Source organism: Tenrec ecaudatus, chromosome 3 (assembly GCF_050624435.1).
Source record: "Tenrec ecaudatus isolate mTenEca1 chromosome 3, mTenEca1.hap1, whole genome shotgun sequence".
NCBI classification, from domain to species: Eukaryota; Metazoa; Chordata; class Mammalia; order Afrosoricida; family Tenrecidae; genus Tenrec; species Tenrec ecaudatus.
The window spans coordinates 69,595,058-69,615,754 of record NC_134532.1 but is presented as its reverse complement, the minus strand read 5'-3'; positions in this window follow the sequence as shown (position 1 = coordinate 69,615,754).

Here is a 20,697-nt window from a genome sequence, read left to right as displayed (position 1 = left end):
GGTTTAAAAATCAGAAAAGGTGTGTGCAAGGGTTCTATCCTTTCACAGTGCTTGTTTAATCGGTATGCTGAACCGGTAGTCAGAGACACGAGATGAGGAAGAAGACGGTATCAGGATTGGAGGAAGGCTTACCGATAACCTATCAATGCCGATAACTCAATGGTGCATGACAAAAAGGAAGGAGAAAAGGAAGTTTTTGCCGAAGAAAATTAAAGACTGCAGCCTTCAGTATGGTTTGCAATTTAATAGAAAGAAACAAACAGTCTCACAACTGGTCCAAGAGAAAACATTATGATAAAGATTGACAAGGATTACATTTTACTTGGGTCTATAGTCAATGATCATGGAAGCAGCGGTCAAGAAGTCTCGTGACACACTGCAGTGGACGTATCTGTTGCACAAAACATTGATAAGTGTTCGAGAGCAAATACGTCGCTCTGAGAACTAAGGTGTGCCTGACTCAAGTCACTGTAGTGAACACCAGAAGACCCACGAAGAATCGATATAACTGAGTTACAGTGTTCGTGAAGAATGTAGAAAGTACCATGGATTGTCAGAAGAAAAAACACATTTATCTTAGAAGAAGAACAGCCAGAAGGAAAGCTCCTTAGAAGCACAGAGTTTCCCAAATGCACTCATGATAACCGTGCTAATATTTGGCTATTGTGCTTATGCACCATGAAGTCTATTCCTACTCCCAACAAGATGAAACACTTCCCATTTCTGCTCCATCCTCAGAATCGTTATATTTGAATCCATCGTCACATCCACTGTGTCACAGTCTCATCTACTTTGTTTGGACATATGCCCGGAAAGGGACATCATGCTTGGTAAAATCGAGGGTAAGCAAAAACAGAGGAAGACCCTGAAAGAGATGGATAGAGGCAGAGGATGCAGCATGCGCACGATACCGCATTAACCCTGTTATCTTGAGTAGAGACGGGAAACTCAGGGTTGAAATAAGTTTGTTTGCAAATTGTCGAACTTCTTGGGACCTGTGATATGCCACAATGTTTTCTGACTCCCTGGGAGAGGTTCTCAACCTTAATTGCCAAGAAAACTACTTTAGAGAAGCATGTTTGCAGAACTTACTAAGACTCATCCGGTTTGCTATGAATGGAATTGTATGCACTCGAAATATGTTGTAAAGCCTAACCTCTGTGTCTGTGGTTTAGAGCGACTTTATTGGGCAGAGAACTCACAGCCCTTTGGGTTCTGAAGGTTGTACATCTTTAAGGGAGCGGAAATCCTCCTCAAAGGGCTGGTGAGTTTGAACTGCTGGCATTTGGGTAGCTGGACCCCCAGGTTTCCTAGGGGTCAGAATTGACTCAATGGCAGAGAGACAGCTGTGGCTATAATCCCATTGGAGGATGGGCTAATGTGGCAGGATTCACCTAGGGTGTGTTTTCAGTCAATCTCTTCTGAGGGTAGATAAAGGAGTAGAGACGGAAGTAGAGAGATGCCAACGCACTTGAAGGGCATTCAGGGGCAGAAGCACAGAGACAAGACCTTCCTCCAGCGCTGACACAGAAAGAAGCCTGCCCCTAGTCAACCTCTGAACTTGAACATGCAGCTTCTGACTGGGGAGAAAATGCATTTGTTTGTTAAGGTCTCCCCTTTAAGGTATCTGTTATAGCAGCGCAATAGAACTAAGACACGGCTCTAGACCTTCCTTTCTGCGGCTCACATCCGTGTGCAAGCTTGTGGCGATGTAGGGAAAACAATGGCCCACAAAAGAGCCAACAGCACAGGTGCCCGTGAGGGCACACGGTCATGCGCTTATTCAAAGACCACATTAAGGGCAGGGCCATCCGAGTGGGGCTATTGCCAGAAAGGGGAGACAGAGTTTAAAATTATATATATTGCTTTAATTTATATTACATGTCTGGAAGGGGAGCTATGTTCGATAACAAAATAGACACCTCCTATAAATATGTTACTGGGATGAGGCTCTCCCAATTACCAGTCATGTGTTGCCTCTTGTGATCTTGGTAAACGTATCATTCCCCAAGCTCCCTTCCAACTGTCACTCTCCGCTGCTCTATTGAGATATAATTTACAAATTATAAAATCCACTCATTTCAAGTGTACAGTTCAAGGATTTTTAATACATTTTCTGAGTTGCACTACCATTACCTCAATCCCAACATAGAGTATTTCTAATCATCCTAGTAGGCTCTGTCATGTTGACTTACATGGTCATTGAATGCCCATGTCTACTCCCACCCTAGTCAACCACGACTCTACTCTGTCCCTACGGGTTTGCCTTTTGCGGACATTTCCTATAGATGGACTCCATACAATGCGTGTTCATATATATATATATATATATATATATATATATATATATATATGCGCCTGGCTTCTTTCAATTAACAAAATGTATTTTGGGTTCCTTCATGTTCCAACATGTATCAATTATTCATCTGTTTTTACTGCAAAATAATAGTCATTTGTATCAAGATATCACATTGTGTCTATCCATGCGTCACTTGATGAACATTTGGGCTATTTCCACTTTGGGGCTATTATGAATAATGCTGCTGTAAACATTTGCAAGTGAGTCTTTATGTGGATATGTATGTGCATATCTTTGTGGTTGGTAGCCAGTAGTGGAATTGTTGTTTCTCAGTTACGTCTTATTTGATTTTGGTAAGCGTGTGATGGACAAAGACATTTCATCAAACTAGATCCATTAAAAAAAAACAACTAGATCCATTTCCACCTACCTACCAAATACGCAGAAATGGTATTAAAGGCACGGAAGCTAGGACTACGTGGGCAAAGAGGGCAATTTTCTTAGGAAAGGTATGCTGCTCTATGTCACCTGGAAAGTCCTTGCTCTTAAGTTAAGATACCACTCGGATCATTGAAAAGACCATAATGTATATGGTGACTTTTAAATCCAAATCCATCCCATCTCCTTGTCTTGTGCCTTCATCTACTACAGAGATGGGAAAACTATGACCTTCGTTAGAGATTTTAAAAAATCCCTAAGAACTAGGTTTTTGGATGTGAATTGGGCTCTTCTAATGAGGTCTCCTTCCATGGGATTTGGAGAGTGGAGGTGTGCAGGGCCTTATTCTGGTGGCTTGGTTGTCGCTCTTGACAAGAACCAGAAGCAATGTCTCTCTGCAGGCAGAGTCCAGGGTCCAGTCTCTACTTTCACGAATGCCGCGGAGCAGTCACTGCAGAGGCAATGGTGACCTGCTCTTAGCTCACACTACCATGGAGTGCTCTGTCTTAGCAGCTCCAGTGGTGACTCCTGTCCCCTCATCTCCAGGATGATCAGAAGTAATGCCTCTTTGTCGGCTAGGGGGATGCAGAGTTACTTAAGATGGCTCCTCTCGCCACAGCCCTTGTAACTTCTAGCCAATGGCTTTTTCATGCGGGGTCTGGATGAGAGAAGATGTGGGGAGGGGAGAAGCTGATAGGGTTATATGATTTAGTTGTGAGTGATTGGTAGCAGAGTCACCTGCCATTGTTAAACCTCTGAACTCTAACGTAGAGATTGGTCAGGTAAGCCACTCTCCCGGAAGCAACAGGGAGCGGATCTCACCATCAGCAAGCAAGAAAAGCCAGGAGTGGAGCAAGAACCTTCCAAACTCAGGGACAGAAAACTGCGACACCAAAGACGTGGCAGAAGAGCAGCAGCAGCAGCAGCAGAACCACGAACCGGAAAAGGAGCAATAGCAGTAGGTTCCCCAGCCCATAGAGAGAGCCAAACAGAGTGCCTTCAGCAGGAGGCTTGCTTGTGAGTGGTGCGGCCCCCACAGTCACACTCGTCTTCCAAAGAAGAGCCATAGGTTATGCTTGCGGGACGTGACAGTCCCAAGACAAGGAAGCGCATAAAAGTGGTAAAAAGGGAACTGAGGTGATCTGGGCAGAGCTCATTGCTATCCTGGGCTTGTCGTTAGACTGGGCTAAGGTGCTGGAGCACTGCCAATCTTCTGTCAGAGCCAATTCTCTTTTATCTTGGAGCAATATTGGGTTTAATCATAAAACAAAATTGATTCCAAGGGGACAACATAAACAAGAAATTTGATTCAAACTTTATCGTTTAATTAGTTGGGGTGCTTTGGACAGTGGAGGTTGGTTTGTTTGCTATATTGGTCTCAACAGCCATCCACACTTACCGGGCCTCTGGTTTTTATTAAAGCACTGTTAGATGCTACGGATACAAAGAGACATAAAGTCCACACTCATTGGCGAAGCCCACAATGATCACGATGTTTCAGTCCTGCTTAATCCTTCCTCTGTTTCCCATCTCCCTGCTCACATCAACTGCTACAGCCATACTGAAGCTTTGTAGCAATTAGAATACACTGTTCTGTTCTCCCTCCCCATGTCTTCTCACTGGTCATTGCTTTCGCTTCAATACCCTTCCTTGTCTGCTTGGCAATCTCCTACTTATTGATCAGGATCCAGCTCCTGGCAGATTCTGAGGAATAGATAAGCCAATAGCAGTTCCTTGTCCTTCCCCTTTGCTCATTCTCATGAGAGAGAGAGAAGAGAGAGAGACTTTTGCACTCTTTTTTTTTCTGCAGTAGGTAACCATGTACTCGAATCTAGCCAATAAAGCAAAGCGACACCTTACTTGGGGCTCTTGGGAAAGCTTTTCTTCCTGATACATGGGACTTAACGAAGAAGCTGCTGCTGTTGCTCATTCACCTTTTATCCTGTCCCCAAGGCCCCATGGAGGGACTTGATGCTGGAATGAAGAAAGTCATCTAACGGTGCTTGGGTTAAGCCATTGGTTGCTAATCTAAAGGTTCATAGTTCGAATCCATGAGAAAGATGTGGCAGTTAGCTTCCATAGTGATTAATATCCTTAGAAATGTTTTTGTACAGGCTTACATGGGAAGTTTTACTCTGTTCTATAGGACTGCTATGAGTCACAGCTGACTCACGGCAGTGGGTTTTGGGGTGGTTTAATGCCATGAAGAAACAGGCATGAAGGCTAGACAAGCAGACCCGCTGGAAGAGGAAGACCAGAATGGCATCCAGATTCAATAACCAGCGCCTCTGTGTTTCTTAAACAAGGAAAGTAGACTTCTACTGGTTTAAGCCAGAACTGGAAAATGATGGCCTAGGAGCTGATTTTGGAATTTTATAAATAAAGTTTTATCAGAACACAGCCATGCAAGCATATGTATAGTTTCTATGACGTCTTGCACACAGCCGAGCTAAGTGGTTGTAACACATATGACGTGGAAAGCTGAAAACACAACCCAGAACTGGGCAGTGCTTTGTTCTTGTGTATAGAGCTCACTTTGCATCAGAACTGACCCCACAGCAGTGAGAAACAGCAGCAAGAGCCCTTTCCTGGAGAGCACCGTGGTTCACTGACAGCTCCCTTTCCAAGCACGAGTGACAGGTTCCACTGTTTGGCCATTGTCCCCCAGGTGCTGCTACCACTTGTCAGTGGCAGTCAGTAGAGGCTCAGGCATTGTTACGGTGCTGAAGAGGTTTCACTGGTGCTTCCTTATTAGGATGGCCTGGGCAGAAAAGCCTAGGAAGACACGTTGCATTGGGTCCCTCTGCTGCACAAGCCCTCTTTTTAAAAATCATTTTATTGGGGACTCGTATAGCTCTTATCACAATCCATCCATCCATCCATTGGGACAAGACCTCATTAGAGTCTTGAGAAGCAAGGGTGTTACTTTGAGGACTCAGGTGCCCTGGACCCAACTCATGGTATTTTCAATTGCCTCATGTCCATGTGAAATGTGGACACTGAATGAGGACAATCAAAACCATTGCAAGTACCACGGATTGCTAAAAGAACAAGCAGGTATATCTTGGAAGTAGTATGGCCAGACTGCTCCCTTTTTTAGAGGCAAGGACGGTGAGGTTTTGTCTTACATATTTTAGTCATGTTGTCAGGAGAGAGCAGTCCCTGCAGAAGGACATCCTCTTTGGTAGAGGGGCAGCGAAGGAGGGAAGCTCCTGGAGTAACTCAGGAGCTGGCCAATGGAGTAACTGGAGCTGGGGTAACTCAGAGGCTGCGACAATGGGCTCAAACATAGGGACAATTGTGAGGATGGCCCAGGATTGGGCAGTGCTTCCTTCTGTTGTGCATAAGGTGGTTTGAAGCAACAACAGGAAGAAAAACCGGGTGATCTACTTCCAAAAGCAAGTCAATGAAAACTCTTTGGATCACAGAGGACAACCCCCAACCAATTGTGGGGATGGCATAGTACGTTCATGATTTGAGAACCCATTAAAAGACAGTTACAAATAGCAACAGCTCTTTAGGAGAAAAATTGGCAACCCTGGTTGAAACCACTGATCCTCAGAGCTCCCCCGCCCCCAACCCCTATTATTTGTAACCCAAAGAATTCATCCTGGAAGCATAAGTGAAGTATCACTTCTTCTGGGAATTCCCTCCTCCTCCACTGTCAAGTTTGTTCTCATCGTAACTTATTTCGCGAAGCTAATAAGGGTTTGAGCTTGTCACAGGAAGGGCCCGTGCTTGATTCCCAGACTATGAGCACTGCCTGGAGGAAAGAGAGCTGGGGCTCTGCAGCAGACACTGCAGTTGCCTCCTCAGCAGCCAACTCCTGCAACTGAAGGCTTCTTTCCAATCGGCTCTGTGACGAGTGTGATCACGCTCACCGCTCCTTCATTTTCAAAAGTGTCATTACCAAAGGTCTATGAGGTCTAACCACTTTCAGTGAGCGTGTTAGAGTCATGGTCAAAGGCTTAGGCCAGCTCAGAGTAAGAGCCAACTTAAAACAGAGGGCGTCTGAAGTTCTTCAGGGATCTGCTAGGGTAGATGGCATATGGGTCTGACCAACTTTGCTTTCTTCACCCCTCTCTTTTTCTCTTCGGAGACTTCTCCTCCTTCCCTAGCCACCTGCTCACTTGCATCCCCCCACCTCATTACATAAATAGATGAACAAATTTAATTCCCAAGCATGTCCCAAACTGAATCCTAGGCTTACTTTAGACTATCAAAATTCTTGCTAAACAAAAAAGCCATTTCCTAGAATGGCACTTGGCAGAAGCATTGAAGTTCATTTTTCTTTCACTTCTGCAGAACCAATTTCTCTGGCAGGGTTTGCTGTACCTTCTAATCTGTGATTGCCTGGGGGGATCGAGGTGGAGAGGTGCTTATCCACAATACAGATGGGGAGGGGTGGTGGGGGAAATGAGATGATTTATCTTAGAAAAGAGAGAGCTAAGGAACAATTTAATAGTCTTCGAATAAAAATTTTATTAGTAGCTTGAAAGGCGAGAGTGGTAGCTCTGATAATCACAGATTTATGAACAACTCTGAAATGCATATGTTTGCACACGGACTTAGCTAATTTTATAATGAATTTACATCCACTCACTTTGGGAGAATATACTCTTTGGGTCAAAAAAGGAGATGGTGCTATGGAAATGTATTTTTTTTAAAGCAAAGGAATGACTGAGGGTTAAACAATATATATCACGTGGACAATGAAGAGCTAATTGTCCAAGCAGAATGCTTGCATAACCAGTCTCCAGGTCCAGGCAAGGCAGAGGTGGGGTGGGGAGGAAAGGAAAAGAGGTCTGAGAAAGTAGAGGGGATGAGCTAGCTGTTCTAGTTCTTCATGCTCGTGGGACTCACATTTCCTGCAGGCTCTGCTGAGGGTCTTCTTCGTCCCTTTAAACATGATGATGCACAACATCTCACGGTCCTTCTGCTTCAGCCTGTGATGGTCACAGTGCACTCTGCTGAAGCTGCCGTAGTACTGTCTAAATGTAGGTGGCCAAGTTTAGTTCAGGCCATTGTTGCTTGGAATAGCTTCCCCTGAGCTTCTGAGAACTAAATGGAGAACAAGTTACCATGTGCTTGGTCCCTCCCTGCGCCATCTCCCATGTGTCGCTTTCTGAAGGATAATATTGGATTCATGCACAGTATGAGGAAGAGGGAAAGGAAGAGCCTTCTGTTGCCCTACAAGAGGAATGAAGTTCATGGCTGGGGAGTTGGCCCCTGGTATATGGAGGCCCTGTGCGCAAGCAATGTCATGAAACTGCCCAGCCTGCCCCAGCCCCACGCACCAGTGGTTGAGGGTCTGACCATTGTGAAGTATAGGGTCTTCATTGGCTAATGGTTCAAAGTGGATTTCCAAGCCTAGTCCACCTTAGTGTGGCAGCTCTGCTGACCTGTGTTCACCAGCATAGCAACACACAGACCTGCACTGAGATGTGAAGGTGCATCGCCCAGCAATCACACCTGTGTCCCCAACATGGAAGATAAGAATCCTACCCCCGAATCACCCTGTCCTCTATTCAAAGAATTCACCCAGTACGCTTGCGTCAATTTTGACTAATAGTCACGCTAGCTGTAGGACAGAATAGATCCACTTCACAGTTTCCAGAAGTAGAAAGATGAGCCTTTCTACTCCTGCCAAGAATTATAGTCTCAGAAACAGGGACTTCTACTCTACCCTAGACGGTCACCATGAATCAGAATTGCCTCGATGGCAGCAAGTTGGAGTTGAGAATAGAATTTCCCAAATCACAAGCTTGTAGAAGCAGACAGCCATGTCTTCTAACTGCACGAGTGGGTTCAGGCCTCTGACTCTTTGGTTAACTGCACAGTATTTAATCAATGAAGCAGGGTTATCTAGGACTCCGCGCGAGAAGAAGGAACTCAAAGCATTCTGTCACTGAGTCAATGCTGCCTAATAGTGACCCTACAGGACAGGGTAGACCCACTCTTGTGGATGTCTGATACTGTAACTCTTTATATAAGACTGTAACTCTTTTGTGGGGTGACGAGTGGTTCAGCAGCCCAACACATAACCCACTATGCTGCCAGGAATCCTATCACAAGGATAACAACTGCAACACCAACACAGGAATCCAGATTGTTGGCTATTCAAGACCCTGCTCTCCATAATTATGCACTGGCTCCTTCCACCCCAGGGCATCGGCTGAGGAAGACCCAGGACAAATAAATAAAGGAAAGGCTCAGCATATATCCGAAAGTTACCTCAGTATGGCTTTGCATTCAAAGTCACCCACGTTGGCAGGTTTTCTAGACTATAGAAGAATTAAAAAGACAAAATGAACTGTTAGGAGGCGGACAGTCATGGTCTTGCTCTATCAATGCTCTATACGCTGTATTAAGATATAAATGGCTACGACAATCAGTTTCAAAGGAAAATAGAAAACAGGATTAGACAATGTAGAAAGGGTAAGTATTGATTGGAAGGCATGTACGTGCATGTGCATGAGTGCCTGCCCTGGACAGACCCTTCCGACTGCGAGGCCGTGCTGCTAACTGCTGTTGAGTTGACTCCGGCTCATAGTAACGTCACGGATAACGAAGAAAATGTAGCCGGATCCCACGCTGTCCTTACCATCATTAGTCTGCTCGAGCCAGTGCTGCAGCCACTTTGTCCATTTGTTTCATTGAGCATCTTCCTCACTTAATGACCTTATCAAGAATGGCATCAGTCTTTAGGGCTTGGTCTTACCTACTGTCACTTTTAAGAAGTGCCTACACTCTCTGCAAGACCAATTTGCCCATTCTCCTGCCAGTCCGTGGTGTATTCAATATACTCCATCAAAACTACCATTTGAATGCATTGGCTCTTATTTGGGCTTCCTTTTTCATTGTTCATTTTTCATATGCATCTACAGAGATTGAAAATACCATGCTTTGGGTCAGGCGCACCTTCGTTATGAAAGTTACATCTTTGCCTTGTAAGATCTTAAAGAAGTCTTGTAAAAAAAAAAAAAAAGAAGTCTTGTGCAGCAAATTTGCCTAATGCAATACACCATTTGGCTTCTTGGTTGTAGGTTCCCTGGGCAGCGATTGTGCACCCAAGTGAATAAAATCCGTGACAGCTTTAATTTCCTTGGCACTAATTATGATGGCCCAGCTATGGTGACTTGTGTGACTTTATGATATGAAGCTCGATGAGGGTCAAAACACAAACTCACTGCCATCAGGCGGCAACCCTCCTCAGAGAATCAATGCAGCCCTCTCGCAAAGAGGTAGCTGAGTTCCTATATGACCGTGCACCCCCAGGAAGCGTAAGCAACCTTCTGAACAGGATTGAAACTCATGACCTGTGTTTTACAGGTTAATAACGACATACTGAGGCAAATCGTGAACGTACACTTCTCTAAAACAGGCGGCATCTGTATCATTTGGAAGATGAATGGTCAGCTAGAGATTCCAGCTGACCTTAGCCATTTGGACCAAGAAATTGTATGAATTAGGAGCGGGTAAAGGATTTTAGGCTCATAGAAATGTTATAGTTAAACGGATACCTCACCCATTCGTGTGCTCATTTGTTATATTGTTATGGCTTGTGTGTTGCTGTGGATGCCACAGGTTTTAAAATCACCAACAGGGTCGTCCATGGTGAACAGGATACAGCAGAGCTTCCAGGCTGTGGTGGTTCGATTCCGTGTCACCTTGATTCTATATGAAGGTATAGGGATGGAGTCCAACCTATCAATCAGGTCACAGCCTGATGCAGTCTTTTCTACAAGAAAGTTAGTGAGACATTCTCTGCTCTCTAGCCCTTGGCCTTCCTGCTTGCTGGGACTGTGCGTCTACCTCCATGTGGGCCACTGACCGGGAAAGTAGTCGGAACCCTGCTGTGTCCCTACTGACCTTGGAACCATACAACTCTGCACTCACTAACCTGGGATCTCCCTGATTCCCATCTCACTTTCCCACATCATTAGCCTGTGGCTACACGGGAGGCTATGAAGAACCCCCGCCTGCCCGGACCCATGGACTTGAATTGAACTGGGCCCGAATGCCTTCTTGATATAAAGTTCTTTTGTATACATATGTGAATATCATATACACTTTGTTATACATATGAGTGCTATGTACACATATGGTTGTTTTGCTTCTCTAGATAGCGCAGTCTAACACAAAGACCAAAAACAGAACAGGAGGGAGGAAGAGGCAGTGCACTTCTGACAAATCAGCCATGGAAAACCTTCTGAAGAGCAGTGGAACGTTGTCTGATACAGTGCCAGGACCTGAGCTCCTCGGGCACTCGGGGTCTGACGGGGGAAGGGCTGCCTCAAAGGAGAGTCGATCTGAATGACCCGATGGAACAAAACTTTTGATTTTCATTTGATGATGGATGCAAAGAAAAGTGAAAAGGATTAGCTACACACGACCACTAATAACAGGAATGGGAAAAACATAAGAGGAATGGGAAATGTACAAAATATGCATCCAGCAAAGTTGGAAGTTGTTGAAAATGAAATGTAAAGTGTAAAGATTGATATTTTAGGCTTTTGTGAGCTGAAATGGACTGGCATTGGCCATTTTGAATGAGAAAATAATATAATCTACTATGACAGAAATGACAGATTCAAGAGAAATGGCACATTGCATTCATAATCAAAAAGAATATTGAAATATCATGTTGTGTGTGGCAGGATAGTACCTAGATGTGTACAAGGGAGACCAGTTACTACAATTACAGTTCAGATTTACGCACCAACTATTCAAGCTAGTGCTGTAGAATTGAAGAATTATACCAACTTCTTCAGGCGGCAATTGTTCAGACATGCCATCAAGATGCAGGGTTACTTAGTGGTGAATGGACTGTGAAAGTTGGCAGCAAAATGGAGGGATCAGTAGTTGGACAACATGGCCTTGGTGATAGAAACAATGCTGAACACCACGTGATAGAAATTTGCAAAACCAACAACTTTTTCATTGAAAATACATCTTTTCCAACAACATAAATGGTGACTGTGTTCATAGACTTTGCCAAATGGAATCCACAGGAATCAAATGGACTACATTCAAGAGATGAGAACACGAAGAAGCTAAAGATCAGCATCCAAAAAGGAGGCCAAGCGTGGACTGTGGTATAGATTGCTCATACACAAGTTCAGTGTGAGTTGAAGAAAAGTAAAATAAGTCCTCAAGATCCCAAAGACAACTTGAGCATATCCATTCTGAATGTAAGAACATCTCAAGAACATATTTGATGCATTAAACACTGACCTAAGGCTAAATGAGTCATGGGATGACTTCAAAAACCATCATACATGAAGAGAGTTAAACGTCATTAAAAAGACAGAAAAGAAAGAAAGAAGATCAAAGTGAATGTCAGAAGAGATTCTGAAACTTTCATTTGAACGTAGAGTAGCTAACATGACCGGAAGAAATGATGAAGAACTTAAAGTGTTGAACAGAAAATTTCAAAAGGCAGTTCTAGAAGACAAAGTAGAGTATTATAATTAAATGTGTAAAGACCTAGAGTTTAAAAACCAAAAGGGAAAAATATAATTAACATAACTCAAGCTGAAAGAATTAAAGAAAAAAAATTCAAGCCTCAAGTTGTCATATTGAAGTTTCTGTGGGCAAAATAGCAAGTGATGTAGGAAACATCAAAAGGAGGGGAAAGGGATACACAGTCACTGTATCAAGGTTCAACCATGTCAACAGGGAGCATATGATCAAGAACTGATGGAGTTGAAGGAGTAAGTCCAACCTGCACTGATGGCATTAGGAATTAAAGAAGTACCCGTGGAGCTGTTTCAACAAACTGATGCAGCACTGTAAGCACCATGCAAATCTATGCCAAGAAATCTGGGAAACAACTATCTGGACTCATTGACATTGAGTCGATACCAACTCACAGTGACCCTATAGGACAAGGTAGAACTTCCCCATGAGTTTTGGAGACTGTCAGTGTTTAAGGGAGCAGAAAGCCCCATCTTATTCCTGTGGAGCAGCTGGTGGTTTCAAACTGCTAACCTGTGGATCTCAGTCCAATGTGTAACAACTATGCCATCAGAGCTCTTCACTGACTGGAAGAGTTCCCTATTTGTTCCCATTCCAAAGAAAGGTGTTTTAACAGGATTCAGAACTTATCAAACAATGTTATTGATAACATATACAAGTAAAATTTTGCTGAAGATAATTTTTAAATGCTTGCAGTAATATAGAAACAGAAATTCAAACCAGATTCAGAAGAGCAGCTGCGGGGAGGAGATGAGCCAGTCAGGGTGCAGTGTAGCAATGATGAAACATACGATTTTCCTCTAGTTCTAAAATGCTTTCTCCCCCCCACTATCATGATCCCAATTCTACATTACTAACCCGACTGGACCGGAGGATGTACACTGGTACAGATAGGAACTGGAAACACAGGGAATCCAGGACAGAATCTCAGGACCAGTGATGAGAGTGGAGATACCAGGAGGGTGGAGGGAAGATGAGGGAGAAAGGGGGAACAGATTACAAGGATCTACATATAACATCCTCCCTGGGGGACGGACAGTGGAGAAGTGGGTGAAGGGAGATGTCGAGTGGTATAAGATATGGCATAAAGATAATAATTCATAAATTATCAAGGGTTTATGGGGGAGAGGGAGCTGGGGTGGGGAATGAGGAGCTGATACCAAGGGCTCAAGTAGAAATCAAATGTTTTGAAATGATGATGGCAACATATGTACAAATGTGCTTGACACAATGGGTGGATGGATGGATTGTGATAAGAGTTGTACGAGCCCCCAATAAAATGATTTTTTTAAAAAAGAGTTAGAGATACCACTGCAGATGTCAAATAGGTCTTGGCTCAAAGCAGAGAATGCCAGAGAGTGGTTTCCTTGTGTTTCATTGACTATGCAAATGTATTTGATTCTGTGGACCATAACAAAGCATGGAGAACGTTTCAAAGACTGGGGATTCCAAACCCCTTACTTATGCTCTTGTGAAATCTGTACATAGACCAAGAGGTTGTCATAGAAACAGAACAAGGAATCACTGCAGTTTAAAACCAGGAAATGTGTCAGGGTTATATCCTTTCACGATACCCATTCAATTTATATCTTGAGCAAACCCGCTAGGAAACTATACTATATGAAGAAGAACATGACCTCAGGACTGGAGGAAGGGACATCAGCAAACCGTGCTATACAATGCACACCCTACCTAACCTGCTGAGGGCCAAGAGGACTGGAAGCACTTACTGATGAAGATCAAAGAAAATAGTCCTTTGTATGAATTACAACTCAATGTCAAGAGACCCCAAACCCTCACAGTTGGACCAATAGATAGCATCATACTAAACGGACAGAAGTTTGACATTGTCTGGGATGTTTATTACTTGAATCCACAGAAGCTCATGGAAGCAGCTGTCAAGAAATCAAATCATGTATTGCACTGGGCAAGTCTGCTGCCCAGGACCTCTTTAAAGTGTTAAGCAGCTAAGATGTCACCTTGAGGCTAAGGTGTGCCTGACCCGAGCATGTTATTTTCCATCTCCCCAGCTGAAAGAGAAAGGTGGTTAATGACTACAGAAGACTGGAGATGCAGGTGGTGACGCATATGGAAAGTACCATAATGTGTCAGACAAACAAACAAATCGGTCTCGGATGAAGTGCAACTAGATTGCTTTTTGGAACTGAGGATGGTGAGATTGTCCTCTCACATACTTTGACTTGTTATCAGAAGAGACCAGTCCTTGGGACAGGCCATCCTGTAGGTAAAGTAGAGACAGGGAAGCAGAAGAAGACACTTGGTGGGATGGACTGATACATAGCTCACATACAACAATTATGAGGATGGTGCAGGACTGGGCAGTGTTTGATTCAGTGTATCTAGCTGTGTGGACTTAAAAGCACCTAACAACAACAACAACAACAACAACAACAACAACAACAACAAGAAGTACCTGACTACCTTTAGATACATTGGGAAAGATCTCTGTTTTTATAAGCAAGCTTTTAAGAGAGTAATTTAATACATGCATAATTTATTATCTTCAAAGTTAAAATATATGGCAGGTGGAAAATAACAATAATAATTCCCACATTTATTGTCTACTAGGTATCAGGTAGGAGCCCTTGGGTATTGTGTTAGTTTGGGTACATTAGAGAAACAAATCCATAGAAACTCATGTATAAGAGAGAGTTTTATATAAAGGTTAAGTGCACATGAAGAAAACATCCCAACCCAGTGCTGCCCAAGCCTACAAGTCCAACATTAGCCCATTAACCCATATGTCCGACACCAATCCACAAAGTCCTCCTCCAGCTCACAAAACACACACGGTGACACTGACTGCAGGAGGTAAGCCGAATCAGTGAACGTGTAAGCATCTCAGCGCTGGCAGGGGTCTCCACATGTCTGCTCCAGCACCAAGGGCTGCATCAGGGTAGGTCCATGGGGCTTCTCCTCAGGGATGTCTTGCAGGAAGTCAGCCTTGCCAGCTGAAGCAGGGAACTGGCTAAGGCAGCTGCACCCTGGCTTGACTATCACAAAGCAAGAGACCCAAGAACTAGAAAGGTGAGGCTCACCGAGCCATTTATCCGTCAGCCCTTAAATTAATCCCACATGTGTTTATCGGCCAGGTTGGCACAATAAACTAACTATCTCAGGGATGCAGTGGTTTGCATTGGTCTACTAGCCACAAGGTCAGCAATCTGAAACCATCAGCCTCTCTGGGAGAAAGATGAGCTTTTCTACTCCTGTAAAGAGTTACAGTCTCAGAAATTGTTATGGAAAGTTCTACCCTGCCCTACAGGATCATGGTGAGTCAGAAATGACTTGGTGGCACTGAGTTTGTGTTTGAGGCTTCAGGTCCCCTGCTAGGTGAACTCCCTGCATGGCTTTTAATCTTGTCAACCACTATACAAGTTTGGTCTAACAGAAATTTTACAAAGTAAAGGACCGCAACTATTGGTAGTCTTAAGTGGGAAAGATGAACGGATTGTCCATCCATAAGGCGACAGAATGCAATTTATTTTGTGACTTTAGTATATTATTTTATACCCCCAAAGATCGTTGTCTCGGTTCTGCAGGCGAGGAAGCCAGTTTTTATCAGCAAACTGAGAATTCCTTGGTCAGACACAAGCCATACCCTCCAAACTCACAGTGGGGGTGTGGACTCAGTAGGTGTACTGATTAACGTACTCTAACACAGCTTGGATCACTGGACCCAGATTGAGTTCGTGGTAATGCAAAAAGTAATTAGAAGTATGGTAATAATCCCGGAATCAGGACAGGTGACGCCAGTTGGCTAGCAAGAGTTTAATGTCATCAGGTAAGAATATCTTGAAGCATCTCTTGGAGGAAAGGATCGTCTCTCCTTGCCTATCCTCACCTCTGCCTGGGTCGGGTTCTCAGTGAGAAGGAGAGCAGATTCAAGGAACTGATAGCCGTCTAGGCATGTAAATATTAGTTTATTACCTTGTCTCCCCAGAGGAACCTTGTTCTGAGTGAGTGACCTTAGCTTGAGCTGGACCTTGAAGGCAGGACAGCGTCAATGTGACTTACTTGCCCAGATATGCTCTGACATCGATTAGGAGCAAGGGATTGGCAGCCACCTCGAAAAAATAACAAGCACTGCCTATGGCCCCAAACATGGCATGTCAGCCAGGCTGTCGGGTCCCAAACCTGAGCTTTCTTACAAGGAGGCTGTCAGCGTGGCCTGGCAATGCATGAAGGCAGGGGTAGGCCAGACTGGTTCATGCTGACCTCACACACAGCGCTTCATGGACTCTTAGCACCCAGAGGGAGCGCGTGCATTTATTTCTCTGCTCTCTCCTCTTCCTTCGCCCTCTTGGTACCAGCCTCCCTTCAAATGGACGATTGCTCCTTCAGCCCTCTTCGTGCCTTCATGAGGCTGCTCTGTTCAACATGCTGGCTTGGCATTTCTCCGCGCCACCCGATATACCATGATCGGTTTCTGTTTTTCATGATCGATTTCTTTGTGTAACGCTTGGAGGACAATCTCATTTTCCTTCCTTCCTGATACCCAGGTCTGTGGGGGAACCTCCTCTGTGGCGGTCAAATACTTACCGTCTCGCTCCTAGTCGGCAGCCATGGAAGAGCAGAGCCAAATCCCAAAAGCAACCAAACAGACCAAACCAAAGACCAGCACAACCACTGGAGGTTCGGTTTGAACACCCTCTGTGGGACACGAGGGTCTCCAGGACGTCGCCGAAGAATCCCGTGTATTCACAAAATCCTGCACTGTTTCCCACCCCTCACTGCTGTTACCTTGTCCAAGAGAGGGGATTGTTTCTGATTACGCAGGGTAGAGGGCACATTGTGAAAACACCCCCTTGAGGCCGTGCACTTAATCTCCTCACAGGGTTACGACTTGTCTTTGGGTGGCTCCTGAAGTGAGCACTGCGTCCTCCCACCCCGATGTTCATCATTGCTGTGAGAGGGCGCCCTGGCGGGGCTGCTGCCGAAGCAACGGGGGAGACCACGTTAGCTGCTTCTCTGACTTAAAAACAGAGATGGAGACGCTCTGCCCCAAGTCCTCAGATCCAGCCACCCAGGAGTCCATCAGGGGAGACCTGATTTCGCTTTGCCTTTCTCTGCCACTACCTGTCCTGCCATCTCTGATGTCACTTTCCCTAAACTAAGCTGGGACTTAGCCCCTCCTCTCTTTTTGTGTTTTCAAGGGACAGGGGATGACTTTGAAAGGTTTTCCCTCCTTCCTCACTCCACCTCCATCTCTTCTGATGCTTGAAAGACACAGTTCACTGCCCGCTCTGGAGACGGTGCACTCACAGCTCAGGGGGGCCCACGTGTGCACATGCACACTTGTGCAGACAAGGACACTTGCAGCCAGGTGACAGAACCAGAAGGCTTCTAACTCATTATGTAATCTTAGTATGGAGAGCAATCCTATATATAAGTATATGTATGTGTATATGTGTATATATGTATATTTTTAATAAAAGCTGTTGTTAGGTGTCATGGAGTTGGGTGCAATTCATGCACCCCAGAAGGAAACATCGCCCCGTCCTGCACAGCGCCATCCTCACAACATGTTGTACACTCGAGCCCACTATTGCAGTCATGGTGTCAATCTATCTGTTGAGGACCTTCCTCTTTTGCTTCCTGCCCCTCTACCTTACCAAGCCTGTGTCCTTCTCCAGGGGCTGGTCTCTCCTGTCAACGTGTCCACAGTAAGGAAGACAAAGTTTTGCCATCTTGTCTCCAAGGAGCACTCTGGCCTGACTTCATCCGGGACAGATTTGTTTGTCTTTTTAGCAGTCCCTGGTACTTTCAATAGTCTTCTCTGGTATCACCAGTCAAATGCTTCCATTCTTCTTTGGTCTTTCTTATTCAATGATCCTCTTTCACAAGCGTATGAGGCAATTGAAAATACCATGGCTTGGGTCAGGTGCACCCTGAAGTAATAGCCTTTTTATTTTTATTACGCTAAAGAGGTCTTGTGCAACATATTTACCTAATGCAAGGTGTCTTTTGCACTGCTGCTTCCAGGAGCATTGCTTCTAGATCCAAGCAAGACCAAACCCCTGACAACTTCATCGTGTTCTCCTGGTATCATGAGGTTGCCTAGTGGGCCAGTTGTGAGCATCTGGGAGTTCTTTACATTGAGTTGTAATCTGCACTGAAGGTGCAAGTCTTGGTCTTCATCAGCAAGCCCCTCCGGTCCTCCTCTTTCGGCAAGGTTGTGTCACCTGCGTTGCTAATAACCCTTCCTCTAGTCCCGATGCTGCTGGCTGCCTCACTGTAGCTGAGATCCACAAAATCAATGTAATTAAAAATGAAACCAGTCTCCACAGGACTGAGTCCCAGCTGTCACCTCCCCTCTATCTGGCGTGGGAGAGATTTCATGGGGCTTCAAGAAGTTGGTGGGAGAATGAAATGAAAAGGTTTTCCTCCTTGAACTTTTTGGCCCCCCTCCCCTGTGTTTACTATCTTTTTGCCTCTTTCTCCTCACCTAGCCAGACGCAGATGCCATCAAATTAACTCTGACTCCTGGTGACCCATGCGTGTCAGAGTCGAACTGTGCTCCCCAGGGTGTCAGTGGCCAAGCCTCAGCAGAGGTTTGCCAGGCCTTTCTTCTGAGTTACCTCTGAGTACACTCAGTCTCTCACTTTTTAGTTCGCAGCTGAGAGCATTAACCACTCGAAACAACTTGGGAATCCTCACCTGTAATACAGGGGTGAGATGGCCTAGGGCTCTTATGTGAGTCATGTGAATTCATACATGTAAAGTGCTTAGACATGCTGCTTAGTACCTGTGAGTATTTGCTAGAAAAACGGCATGTCGCAAGTGGGCGTGCCAGAATGAACAAGAAAGAGGAAATGATCATTAGAACCTGGATTGGATTCTGTCCTGGGTTGCTTGATGGGGACACAGCTATGTCCATGCTTAGGATAGCCATCAGAAGCCCCCGATCGGCTCTCTTTGGTAAACTAAACTTAGAGCAGAATCATTTCCTCCGCTCCCAATTTCCTTCATCAGTTCCCCTGTGTGGGGAGACTATCGCCAACCACTTTCAGAATAGTACTTATATCGTTGTTAGGCACCATAGGGTCGCTTCCGCCTCAGAGCTCCCCTATGAAGAGAAAGAAACACTGGCCCGTCCCAAACTGCCTCACACTTACTGTTGCAGCCACTGTGTCCATGCATCTCATCGAGCATTGATCTTAATAGCCATTGATTCATGACCATGTGATGTATCTGCCAAAGGCCCAGGTGTGGGGAGAATGCTAGGGATGCCTGTGGAGATAGAAATAAACACCACCAGCCCACCCGTGGGATCCCCCTCCTCCCCATCCACTCTTTAATTAGAGGATTGTACTGATGCACACATTTAGATAATTGCAGGTCTGTATGTTTTGTCTCCCCTAGATCATAAGCTAGTGTCGGTGCCAGATTATGTGTTCTCGCCCCTCTCAACAGAACTATACTTACCTGTGGGGGTGCGTGTACAATTTGCTGACACACGGAAGTGGTTTACGCAAATCCATATCAAAGCACCATCTATTAGACCAACTTTGGAAAAGGAGACAGTCAGCTGGAGTCTTAAATGGCACAAAAATAAACAACAACAACAGCAAAATGAGCCCAGAAAGTTGAGAGCAGTTTATGCTTTTCTTGTCGTATTTTCTACACAAATTTCTGAGAAGCAAACTTAAGAACACTCCTGTACCTACGTGCACATGGAGGGTACATATAGCATCTATGAAAACATATATAAATATTGAAACCTCCGTGTGGGTGCATATCAGGAAAAAGATGGGGTCTCTACTCCCAGAAAGAATGCAGTCTTAGAAATACATCGGAGCAGTTCTCCCCTGTCCCATAGGATCGCCCTGAGGTGGGGTGGATGGCAGGCAGTTGTACTTTTAATGTGAAGATATATTGTAGTGTGTGTGTGTGTTTGTGTGTGTGTGTGTGTGTGTGTGTGCTGTTTTTAGCTGCTGCCACGCTGGCTGTGACTTGGGGGTGACCTTCTGTACAAACAAGGGAGCACTTCCTTGCCCTGAGATGTCCTCCCAAGCTAGAGTCCACTCTTGAGACGACCGCACAGATTCATCATGCTAATGACCCCCTTTGCCCTCCTGGCCCTCTGCTTCCTCATGTGTCTTCTTGCAGCGATGGTCCCTCCTGATGACATGGCCAAAGCAGCAGAGTCAGACCACATACAAATGGGCACGCGCGCCGGGGCACACATGATAATAGTTAAAACATAGTGCCATTAGGGTTCATACACGTACTAGGGTTCACGTGTGTCCAGATCTGTTCCAAACAACATGTGTTTAAACATGCGTCTGTGATCAGTGGCTGTCTATAGACAGGTTCTCTCAGGGATACATTCATCTTCGTCTCCTTAGAATGCCTTCAGGGAGAAGAAAAGTGACTTAGAAAAAAGGATTTTCAGGTCAGGGCTATTATTACATTTTTAACCAAACTCAAGTTAACAACTTCCTAAATTCATTGAA